Below are 12,733 nucleotides of genomic sequence, written 5' to 3' on the forward strand. Positions count from 1 at the left end.
TTACAAACCAATATCAGTGATAAATATAGATGCAAAAATCCTCAACAAAATACTAGCAAACAGAATCCAACAACACGTTACTGATATGTCTTGTTTAAATATGTCTCTAAGATGAATCAGACTTCCCCATGAATTTCTCTCAAGGCTACTGCTAATTGTAGTTAAGCTAATTTCTAAGTTGAGCTAGGTTTTAGAAAAGATCAACGTGTATGTATTTCTGTGTACATGTAGTGTAATTCTACCAGAATTGCAGATGTAAGAAATATTAGCACTGAGCAGAAGTCTCTAAACAAATACTAAATCCACTTCAAATGCTTCTCACAAGTCATGCTGGGAGGCTCCACAGGGATTCAAGGAAACTCAGGCATTTTTACAGGAATGAATTTTATAATCACATTAACAGTGGGGGACTGCTGGTATCTTTATTTACAAGAACAAATAACTGTTGCACCTGTCTAACCGTTTGGGGTTGTGACAGATAAGGGATCTTGCTGATACATTTTCTCTCCCACTGCTCCAGCATGAGAATTCTGAAAATGTGGCTTCTCCACTGTCACCAGTAGCTTCTATCACAGTGGCAGTAGCAACAAAGGAGGAAAAAATTCCTTTTCCTGAAATTGTTCCAACTTGTGCAGGTAAAAAAGCTCTTTGATTGAATCATCCTTACAAGACAGGGAAGATGAAGCATATACTCAAAGCTAGAAAAGTTTTAGCTACTACAGGTTAACAACACTAAAAGTAAGCTCTGTTGGAATATGTGTAAATGGTGTTTAAGGTGTTTTATAGTAATTGATACCAAAATCATATAAACATACGATGGATGATAAATTATCTCCCTGTATATCCCAATAAAGGAATGAAGCTACTTCTTATGGCTATTTCATATAATTAAAAATCATACAGAAACATTCCTGTTGCTTGAAGACTGTGACCAAATTGTTCTCATAAGTGCATATAAATTCACTGTGTGAGAGTAGCCTAGGACTACTGTGGTTCAGTTAGTACTAGGGAATGAGGTACTGTATGTTGTTATGTAAGTCCACAGGTGCGTCTTGCAATGGCATCCATGTTAACTAATTAAGAATGTTTTTGAGAATTTTTATGTACCTAAATGATTCTGTTACTTACATGTGCAGGCAAAATCTACAAACTGTCATTCACATTCATCACTTTCAGTTTTTAAATTAAATTTTGTTTTAGAAAGTTTAAAGAGTATAAAATAATATATCTATTATGAGGCAAACCATGTATATATCTTTATACTGTTATTGGTAGTAAATGTTAATTCAATTAATGTATGTTTCCTTGGTGCCAGGCACTGTGTTTAGCACTGAGAATACAGACACAAATGATAAAAGCATGATTCCTGCACTCATGGAGCTTACTTTAAAATGGAAAAGAGAAATAATACATCCTTGATACATGCATGTAAATTACTGAAGATTACGACAGATCCTATGAAGGGAATGATCAGGCATGAGTAAGAGAAAGTATGGAGAGTATTTTTTATATAGGTCAGAAATGTCCTTTCTGAAGAAGTGAGGTCTCTGTTAAGATCTGAAGAGTAGGTAATGCAATGGACTGAAGGTGTGTGTCCCCCCCCAAATTCACATGTAATTCCCAATGTGTGTCCCCCCCAAATTCATATGTAATCCCCAATGTGATGGTATTAGGAGGTAGGGACTTTGAAAGGTAATTAGGTCATGAAGGTGGAGCCCTGGATAGGATTAGTGCCTTATTAAGGGGACCCCAGAGAGTCCTCGTACTCTTTTCTGCCATGTGAGATCAATCCACAAGAAGGATAGCAATTCTAAAGGTACATGTACCAAAACAACAGAGCTGCAAAATGTGTGAATGAAAAACCATAGAACAAAAGAGAAATGGACTAATCCACAATTATGGTTGAAGACATTAACTCCTCTCCCTCAACAACTGAGATAACTACCAAGAAAATCAGGAATTTTATAGGAACAGATCAATAATATCAGCCAACACAATCTAACTGACATTTATAGAATATTCTACGCAAGAAGAATACTTTTTTTTTTTCAATATTCAAGTAACGTTCACCAAGATGGGCCAAATATTGGGCCATAAATAAAACTCCACAAATTCATAAAATTTGAAATCATACGGAATGTGTTCTCCAGCCACAATAAAATCAAACTAGAAATAAATAACAGAAACATAACAGGAAAATCTCCAAACACTTGGAAACAAAACAACACATTTCTAATCTAGGGAAAAAAAGGAAATTTCAAGAGAAAGTTTTAAAAATATATCGAATTGAATGAAAATGGCATACATATTTCAACATTTGTGGGACACAGGTAATGCAGTGCTGACAGAGAAATTTGTAACACTAATACATGCATAAGGAAAAGTCTCAAATTAATAATCTAAACTTCTACCTCAAAACCCTAAAAAAATAAGAACAAATTAAAAGCATTGTAGATACAAGACTTTTGTCATACATGTTACCTTTAAATATATTCTCTCAGTTCACTTAGTGTACTACTTTATTAATTTATTTATTTATTTTTGCTGTGTTGGGTCTTCGTTTCTGTGCGAGGGCTTTCTCTAGTTGTGGCAAGCGGGGGCCACTCTTCATCGCGATGTGTGGGCCTCCCACTGTCGCAGCCTCTCTTGTTGCGGAGCACAGGCTCCAGATGCACAGGCTCAGTAGTTGTGGCTCACGGGCCTAGTTGCTCTGCGGCATGCGGGATCCTCCCAGACCAGGGCTCGAACCCGTGTCCCCTGCATTAGCAGGCAGATTCTCAACCACTGTGCCACCAGGGAAGCCCAAGTGTACTATTTTAAAGAGTTTTAAATTTTGATAATCTCCATTAGCAATGAATGTAAAATCCTGGCACTAATCTCATTTACAAAAAAAAAAAAAAAAAGATCCTGGAATTCCACCCTAGGTGGAATTTACAGGAGCAGTGAATGATCCAAGAAGAGTATCAATTCGTTCATTTCAGTGCTACCAGTACACATTGAGATGAAGTCAAAAGAAGAAAAATGAAAGCAATCAAAGAGTCCTTCTGATGATTAAGATTGAATCGAAAAGGTCTGCTTATGAGTGAGCTTCTCATGGCATACAGACTGACATCTAATAGACTGTCACCTGTAAGCTCATTACCATTTAGAAAGCTAAGACAGTTTGGGGCTTGGGGAGCAAAATGGAGGTAAATATGATGCATTCCTAGTAATTAATCTGATTGCTATGAAAAAAGATCACAGATACAATGCTATATTGTTATTCAGCTCAATGCAGTGTTTGTTTTTTGCTACCTATACTTTCAGTGCACAAAAGGTTTCAAATTTCTGTAGCATTAACTTGTGTTTAGAGTAGAACTGGTTTGCAAAAACTTTTCTATCTGCTCTCCCTTTAGCTTTAGGTCTTCTCTTTGCATGGGTGTCAGTGAACACCTCTCCCACACTTTGGTACCACTCACAGCTGCTTCCACTCTGATGGGTGTTGGTTAATTCTCTAATTAAGCTTCCGTCTCGGGATCACAGTTTTCCCTGGAATTTGGAGTGTGACCTCTCAGAGCTCTTGAGGATCCCCCAATTGTAATTCTGGGCTCACATGGTGATCTGCCCCTTCCTCAGGAATAGAGGGTTTTTTCCCAGCTCCCTTTCCCAAGTATGATGTGTTAAACTTATGATGTTGTAAGTGTTAAAAATCTCATCCTCTTAGTGTCCAAAGTAATTAAATATTTTAAACACTATTCTTTATGTCCATTAACAGCTGACATTTTATTATAACACTCCTTCTCTCTATATTTAGTCCTAAAGCTGTACTTTATTATAAAAACACACATTTTTACACCTAGTTTGTATTTTCTAGTTTTGTTGTATTTAATGTTTTAGAGGACTTTTAATTGTTTTTTGAAATTGGCATGTAGTATAATAATCATGAGGTTACTGTTAGAATAAAAATCTCATAATTGTTCTACATAATCATTACTAATGTTATATTCTTGAGAAACCATCTATCCTAAAAAACAAATGAATCTGACATTTTTGTGTCTGTTGGACAGAGTTCAACGAGATCCTTAAATAGACAAAGATACAAAATTAATGGGGAAATACTTAACTTACATGATGTAGAAATAAACAATTGCCTAAGAGAAATATTTAAATGGGCAAAACTGTAGCATATATATGTATTTTCTCATTCGAAAATTCTTTGTGGGCTTCCCTGGTGGCGCAGTGGTTAAGAGTCCGCCTGCCGATGCAGGGGACATGGGTTCGTGCCCCGGTCCGGGAAGATCCCACATGCCGCGGAGCAGCTCGGCCCGTGAGCCATGGCCGCTGAGCCTGCGCATCCGGAGCCTGTGCTCCGCAACGGGAGAGGCCACAACAGTGAGAGGCCCGCGCACCGCAAAAAAAAAAAAAAAAAAAAAAAAAATTCTTTGGAAAAATTAACTCTTCCTAGACTGAATAAAAATCAATTTACCATTAAGAATTTACCCTTTTTTATAATGAAATATTGCCATTTCCAGCAACATGGATGGACCTAGAGATTATACAAAGTAGGTCAAAGACATATACAAACCATATGATATCACTTATATGTGAAATCTGAAAATATAATACAAATGAACTTATTTACAAAGCAGAAACAGATTTACAGACAAAGAAAACAAACTTATGGTTACCATAAGGGAAAGGGGGGAGGGATAAATCAGCAGTATGGGATTGACAGATACACACTACTGTATATAAAATAAACAACAAGGATTTAATGTATAGCACAGGGAACTATATTCCATATCTTGTAATAACCTATAATGGAAAAAAATCTAAAAAATAATATATAAATATGTATAGCTGAATCACTTTGCTGTACACATGAAACTAACACAGTATTGAAAATCAACTATACTTCCATTTAAAAAAAAAAACAACAAAGAGAACCAACATTTATATGCAGCCCCAGAGCCTAACACAGCATCTGGTAAGAATTCAATGAAAGCTGTGATTGAAAAAAAAAAAAGAATTTGTATTTTTTTGAGATGGATCACTTAAAATCCTAAATGGAAATAAAGAAAAGATACACATTTTTCCTAAGGTATGAATATATTTGTAATCATTACAGTATTACAGTGAATGAAATTGCTAATGGATAATATCTCAATTTCCAACAACTTATGTTTATCACAAATAGCCTTTTCACCTCCAGAGTGTGTTTACAGACACACACACACACACACACACACACACACACACACACACACAATGGGGGGAAGGAGAGAGAGAGGAAAGAGAGATGGGGTGGGAGGAAGAGAGATAAAAAATAATTTAATTAACAGGGTAATTGAGTAATTAGCTCATTTTTAATTTAAGATCTCTTAAAGTATTGGAGGCTTTGTGATTTCAAACTTTTGCTTTAAGCCAAGCACTATATTCTTAAGGGAAAAATTAGGAAGAACTATTATGTGGATAACTGTATAATATCATTAACAGCCATCGTTATCACATGATATATGAATCAAAAGTATAATACTCTTTATGGGGCTGCTAATAGTTGCCTTTGGAAAAATGATGATCATATTTATAAGAATGCATCACATTTACCTATTTCTTTCTTTCTCACCAAATCCCAAACTGTGTCAGCTTCCTACATGGTAATGCGCTGCAGGAGACAGCCTGTTAGAGGTCAGTCTATGTGCCATCAGAGCTCACTCTTTGGCTGGCTTTGTAGATTCAATCTGTAATGTTCAGGATGAGCTTTTTACCATCTTCATTTTCCTTAAATATTTTTAAAATTCTTTTTTCCCCCATATCCTTTGTGTGTACTGGTTGCACGGAAATGAACTGGTTAAGCTTCTTCTTGCATCACTGCTCATTCTATAAATTCTACCTGGTGTGGAAGTCCAGAGCATTTGCTGTAAATGGAACTGCTTTCAGGATTTTGCAGTAGATGAACAGGACTTCACATACCGTGCTCTGAGAAGGAATACTACCAAGTATTTTTAAAGTTTTACAAAACATATTTAACACTATTAATTGTTGGGAATTACAATCTCATGAAAAAAAATGCAATTCTTGATTATATTGACATTTATTTTTATATTGGGGTGATGTTGTGTGTGTTTCTGTGTGTATGTATCTGTAACTTCTGATTTTTTCCTGAAATGAATGTGAGGAGAACAATTTAATAGCAGCAATATGAATGTACCCTCTAGGTCTGTAGAGGAACTAATTTAGAAGAAAAGTTTAACATATTATTGGCATTTTCTCCAGTAGCATATTGATATTAGGATACATTTCAGATTTTTTATCATGGCATTCAACTGTAGCTATTCAAGTAATGTTCTCTTGCATCTCCTTAGAACATACTCTCCCTTCTGCCTAAAGAAAGCACTTCTATCTATCTCTACGTGGCATGGTATAATGCAGAGTTTCTCACCTTTGGCATTATTGGCATTTTGGTATGGATAATTCTTTGCTGTGGGGACTGGCCTGTCCATTGTAGAATGTTTAGTAGCATTCCTGGCCACTATTCACCAGATGCCAGTAGTATCTCTCTCCCGGTTGTGACAACCAAATGTCTCCAGACATGGCCAAATGTACTCTGAGGGATAAAATCAACCAGTTAAGAATCCCTAGTGTAATGAAAAGAAGTCAGCCCTTGGTGTAAGTTAAAAGTAGATTTAAATCTCTATTTTGCTATGGATGCAGCTTGGGAAAATTACTTAATTTCTCTAGGCATCATTTAACAAATACTTCACATATTTGCTGCAAGGGTTAAAGGACAACATACAATAGACATATATTAGCTTGTCCATTGTCTGCAACATAGTGGTACTCTCCAATCCTTTCAACAGTTGGCTGCTGGCCACTTTTCTTAAGGGATCAATTCAAGGACACTCATGTTTAGTAGCCTTGTTTTTACTCCAGACCTTTTAGCACAGTACGTCACATTCTTTACATATTCTTCAGTTGTTCTTTGTCTGGGCTGCCACAGTTCCTAAGTCCTAATCTATCAAGTCCTAATGATTCTATCATATCATTTCCCTCACTGACTACATGTGAATTGTTGGTTTACTTTCCTGTATATGGATCTACGGGATGACTTCCTCGATGGTAGTAAAGATTCTTATTCATCTCTATTTCTGCTTTCTGGCTCAGAGCTTGATTTGCAATACATGGAAGTGTATTACATGAAGAGAGGGAAGCAGTATTCTCAGGATGTGTTTCACAGAACCCCGCTGAGCAACCCCTGTGAGGGCTGTTATTCATCAGCACCTCGACATCAGACATTCTGCTGTTATTTTCTGTATTTACACTTTCAGAAAACAATAGGTTCCAAAGCAAAATAAAATAAGAGCAATGGCAACAGAAACAAGATCAGATGCGTAATTTTGTTTACAAGTGTGTTGAAGCTACAGTTTTGTCACTTACACTCCATGATTATGTTTAGAATTCTTGCTTTTTCTGAATTGTTTAGTCCCAGCCATACTCTTTGAAACAATTTCATTACTATTAACAGTTATACTATGTTTGTTTATTGTTTTGTTTTGAATTTATATCAGTGTTGCCAGGAATGTTAGAATTTCTAAGTATTGAAATGAATGTGATGGAAAGTGTGGAAAAGAAAAACCTAAGTCAGAAAATGGTGAAAGGCAGAGAAAGCATCGAGAGAAACAAGTCAAAGATGAAAAAGAACTGAAAAAGTAAGTATCCATTGTTCCAGTACCATTTGTTGAAAATACTTTCTCTCTGCCATCGAATTTCTATTTCGTCTTTTTCTCCAATTTTTCATATGTGTGGATCTATTTCTGAATTCCAATTTGTTTTACTTTATCCATATCTATCCTAACTCCATTACCATACTGCCCTATTATATTGTTAAAGTATACATCAAGATCAGTTAGTGTATGTCCTCCAAATATGCATTTTATTTACAAAGTTGTTTTGACTACTCTGAGTCCTTTGTATTTCCATTAAAATTGTAAAAATGCTTGTTAATTCTAGGAAAAAAATCCTTTTGTGATTATAATTCATATTATATTGAATTAATAAATTACAGTGGACCCTTGAACAACATGGGTTTGAACTTCATAGATCCACTTATATGCAGATTTTTTTCAATAAACATGTACTACACAATCTAAGGTTGGTTGAATCTGTGAACGTGGAGCCACGAATACAGAGAGCTGACTGTAAAATTATATGCAGATCTTCGACCGAGTGGAGGGCTGGCACCCAAAACCTCCACGTTGTTCACAAGTCAACTATAAACTTATGAGAAATAATACCTTAAAATGATTAAGTCTTCCAATACATGAGCAGTTTATCTCTCCACTTATTTAAATTTTGCTTAAATTTTGGTTCTGGATCTAGATGGTGGAGTAGAAGGATCCTAATATCACCTCCCAGGGACACACCAGAACTACAGCTATACGTAGGACAACCATTTCTGAGAATGACCTGAAGACTAGCAGATTTTCTATAACTAAGGAATAAAGAAAGGCCACGTTGAGATGGGTTGGAGGGGCACAGATGTGGTCTAGTCAGAACCCACATCCCTGGTGCGACAAGCAACAAGTGGTAGGGAAATCCCAACCTGTGGGGCTTACAACCAGGAGCTGAGAGCTGTGGGAAACCAAGACTCTGCTCTTAAAGGGTTCATGCACAAACTCACTCATGAGCTACCACGTAACTTGGCATATTTTAGGTACACTATAATTGATTTTTCAAATGTACGAATGGTTGTGTCCATACATACCAAGGTCTCTACAAGATAGGGAAGCAGACCGGTGAGGCCTAATATGGAAAGTAGGCAGAAATACAGAATGATTCTTAAAGGGGAATAGAGCTCATCTCTGTTGCAACTAAGGATGGATCTTTGAATATCCCAGCACTGGACCACTGTAAACCAGCTCAAAAAGAACAATGTTTAGACTGATTTAGTGAGTTTAAGCAAGAGCAGGCACATTATATGAATTTATTCTTTCTGCTTTTTTTTTTTTTTTTAAGAATTGACATTCTGGCGCAGAGTAAGGGCTGTGGAGTGAGGGAGTTAAGCAATTTCATGGGATTGGTTAAAAAAAAAAGACATTCTCAGTTAATGTAATATCACTAACTCCCATTTTTTTTTACAGTAAAACTCCTTCTAATTTTTCATCAACTAGCTAAAATGCAAATGTATTTGCCACTATTACCCAGTTGACTTCAGCATTTTATACATTTTTTTATGACTATAAAGATATTTCAGAATTTTAGCTTTGCTTAGCTTTCTGAACGGAACTCTTCCCAGTCCCCTAGACACAGTGCAGCTTGTAAGTGTACAATTTATCTCCTCCTCTTAAGGCAGCATATGCTTGTTCAGCTTTCTCCCACTTACTTATTATGTTTTCAGTGTAGTCTGGTTTCTGTGCTCCTTCATTCTATATTTTACCATAGCACTTTACAAGGTAATCACCCAGAAAATAATGGAGAACATTTTTCTATCTGCCACTCAATTTGAGTCCTTGAAATGGTGGACTCTACTTTCATTTTTGTGTGCAGTAGAATGCCAGTTACCACAATCAACCATGCATATACAAGCATTTTCAACTAAAGACCGCGAGGTTATTAGCAATACTCTCAATAATAATGGGTCTTAAAAATGGAAATACTTTCAATATTTTAGTTGTTTGTTATGTTTCTTTTTAAAATAGTACAGCAGGCTTGCCCAGAAAACATTCAAAATATATTTATATGATTGCTTTGTTTCACTGAATATGAACATTTTCTCCAACTGAGAAAGGCTTAAACAAGATGTTCTAACATTATCAAATTGGTGCTCATGAACACAATGAAAGGATGACTGGTTCAAGAAAAAAATGTGCCATATGGAAGATCTTTATTATCCAAATCTATAACAAAAAATACAAATATAATTTCACACATCTTGGCTTTCCATAAATGAAGTGGTTTGATTTTGCTTATGTTTTCCAGCTTCAGATAAAATACAGTAATTAGAAATCAAGGTTAAAAATAACAACAACCAGACTTGCAACCCCAAAACCTGACGTCCGGTACATTAGAAGATGGTACTTTCTATGATGAAAATACCATAGAAAGATGGTACTTTCTATGATGGTACTTTCTATGAGGAAAAAGGATAGGAAATATTGAAGTGTCACTAAGATATTATTTAGAGTACAGAAACTATCACTGAGAAGCTGACACTGCAGCAAAAATTGAAAGTATAATAGGGAGCAAACCATGAAGAAATTGGAAAAAAAAAAAAAAAAGAAAAGTATTCCAGGCAGAGGGAAGAAACAGTGCAAATTCCCTGAGTGGGGAGTTTACTAGGAATTTTTAAGGAGAAATTGCAGTGAACAAAGGATGGCTAGAACTAAATAGTAGGTAGGTTCAAGGAGTTATGGGAAGCCAAATAGTGTAACATCTTATAGTCCTTTACAAGAAGAAATGAGATGGGAAGTGATGGCAGGATTTGATAAGAAAGAGTAACCATGATCTGGATTAAAGTATTAATATAAGAACACTCAGGATGTTGTGTTAAAAAGAGACAGAAATGAGGTCACGGTAGAGGCAGAGAGATCAACAATTTACATTTATATGTTTTCCTTAAATTTAGACAGTATATTGGAAAATATGATGACAGTTGACCTTTAATTTTAACTTTGTTAATTTTCATTTGATTACCAGAAATGCATCAGACCTACATGTGAAATGGTTGTATGCAACATATTTCTTACTTTCATAGTCCTAAAATTTGAATTCACACAACTATTAAAAGGAGATGAGAATCTATGGAATTGATTCAAAATTAAGACAAAACTTCAAAGGATGGCAGAAGAAGCCTGTCGACCATCAAACTACACTTAATAATGTCTGTATATACAGATATACCAAAAATAAATAACAAGAAGAAAATTACAAGCCTGTGAATCTAAACTTGATACCAGTGTATGTTAAAGGCTCAAACTCTTTTCAAATTTAGTAGAGTTATACAAAGTAACTGTTAAATGTTAACTTGTATCGGAATTGTAGAGCTGAAAGGGCCTTACTTAAAATATAAGGGTCAAAGTATGATGATAATTTTAACTTGGAACAAGTTCAGTGAATGTCAATATTTAACTAAAAAGATAGGAACAAATATTGTTTAATTGAATGGTTATCTGATATTAGAAGAAAGCTAACCCTTACAATCAACCTGGTCTCATGAAACAACTGATAAATGGATCTGCACCCTAAAATCAAACATGACATGATGGATGCTAACTGAGAACACAATGAAACCACAAAGATTTATTAAGGCCTCTGTCAGTGATATCTGTCTACTCATAATGAATTATGAAACCATGATCTGTGTGTAGGAGGATGTGCATGGTGTGTGTGAGTGATTAATAAATTGGGGGAAAATAGGTGTTCCCAATAATTTGTGGAATTGATAATCAAACATTTTATTCAGTGCTTAAAATCTCATCCCTGAATTGCATATGTGAAGGAAGCAAGAGTCAAATATGCTAAATAACTTATCAAAGGCCAAATGATTAATAACAAATAGGGTTTAGCACCTCAGTAAATATTAATAGGTATTATGTTCATCCCAGTTCACTAGGCTATTGTTCCTGGATAAAGATGATTTAGCGTAAGTTTGATTAAATAGTTGTTTACAATGAGCTGAGTAAAAATGCATAATTGATATAATAATTAAGAGATAATTTCTTTTCAATTATTTAAGAACAAAGACATGGCTCAAAAGTTGATATTCATTTGAAGAAAAAATGATACCTCGGTTTTGGATTAAGCCATTCATTGCTAAATAGGAAACTCGTTTAATATGCACATCCAGCAATTATATAAATTCTTTTTTGATAACCTACATATGAAGTAATGTCAAAGACAATATTTTACTTTTTCAACATCAATTTTATTTAAAACTGAGTCTTAATTCCTAAGCTGTTCAAGACAGTAAAGAGTTTCCGGCTGAGCATTATCATCTCATTTCTAATACTGCCGTCCTTCTTTGGCAATCGCATCGTTTTCTGTGTTCCCTTATCTATTGAAAAAATTCATTTACTTGATTCATTTAAGATAAGTAAAATTATAGTTCACACACAAACAAAAACAACAAAAAGTAATTACTTGCATTGTTTTTTTTTTTTTAAATCCATCTGATTATAAACAGGTTCCTACTGAAAAAATAATATCAAATTTTCAGAACAAAAGCACAACCAGGAGAAAGGTCAGAACAACTTTTTTTTATTACTACCTCATTATGCTGACTTTGGCCAGAGTCCCATACAGCTAGTTTAATGAAGGGATAATGATAGCTCATCCTTTCCCATTTTTTGCCCAGTCAACTCAGTATTGTTCAAAAGTGCCTCTAACTCTCTTTTGGAAATTCACGTTGCAAAGAGTTCCTTTTTTAAGCACAGCATGCAATTTACTGTGATTTTGTTAACTATATGACTTCAGCATGTTACAAAACACCCTTAGTATGATAAGATTGATAACAGAACCTACTTAATAAAATTGCTATGAATTTTAAATTAATTAAAGCATGCAAAACATGTGTCTGGCACATTGTAGAGCTCAATAAATCTCCTTTATTTGCTTTATTAATGCTAATAATGACAGTTCTTAGAATACTGTTTTAAATGATTTATAGGTTAATGTGTTAGATGTTAGAGTGGATAAGGAGATGAATTAGAATGGGTTCCCACCTGAAAGATGTTTATATTCTAAGAGTAAATATTCC

Source organism: Aethalodelphis obliquidens, unplaced genomic scaffold, assembly GCF_003676395.1.
Source record: "Aethalodelphis obliquidens isolate GAN/ISIS:26980383/991018 unplaced genomic scaffold, ASM367639v1 scaffold15, whole genome shotgun sequence".
Lineage (NCBI taxonomy): Eukaryota > Metazoa > Chordata > Mammalia > Artiodactyla > Delphinidae > Aethalodelphis > Aethalodelphis obliquidens.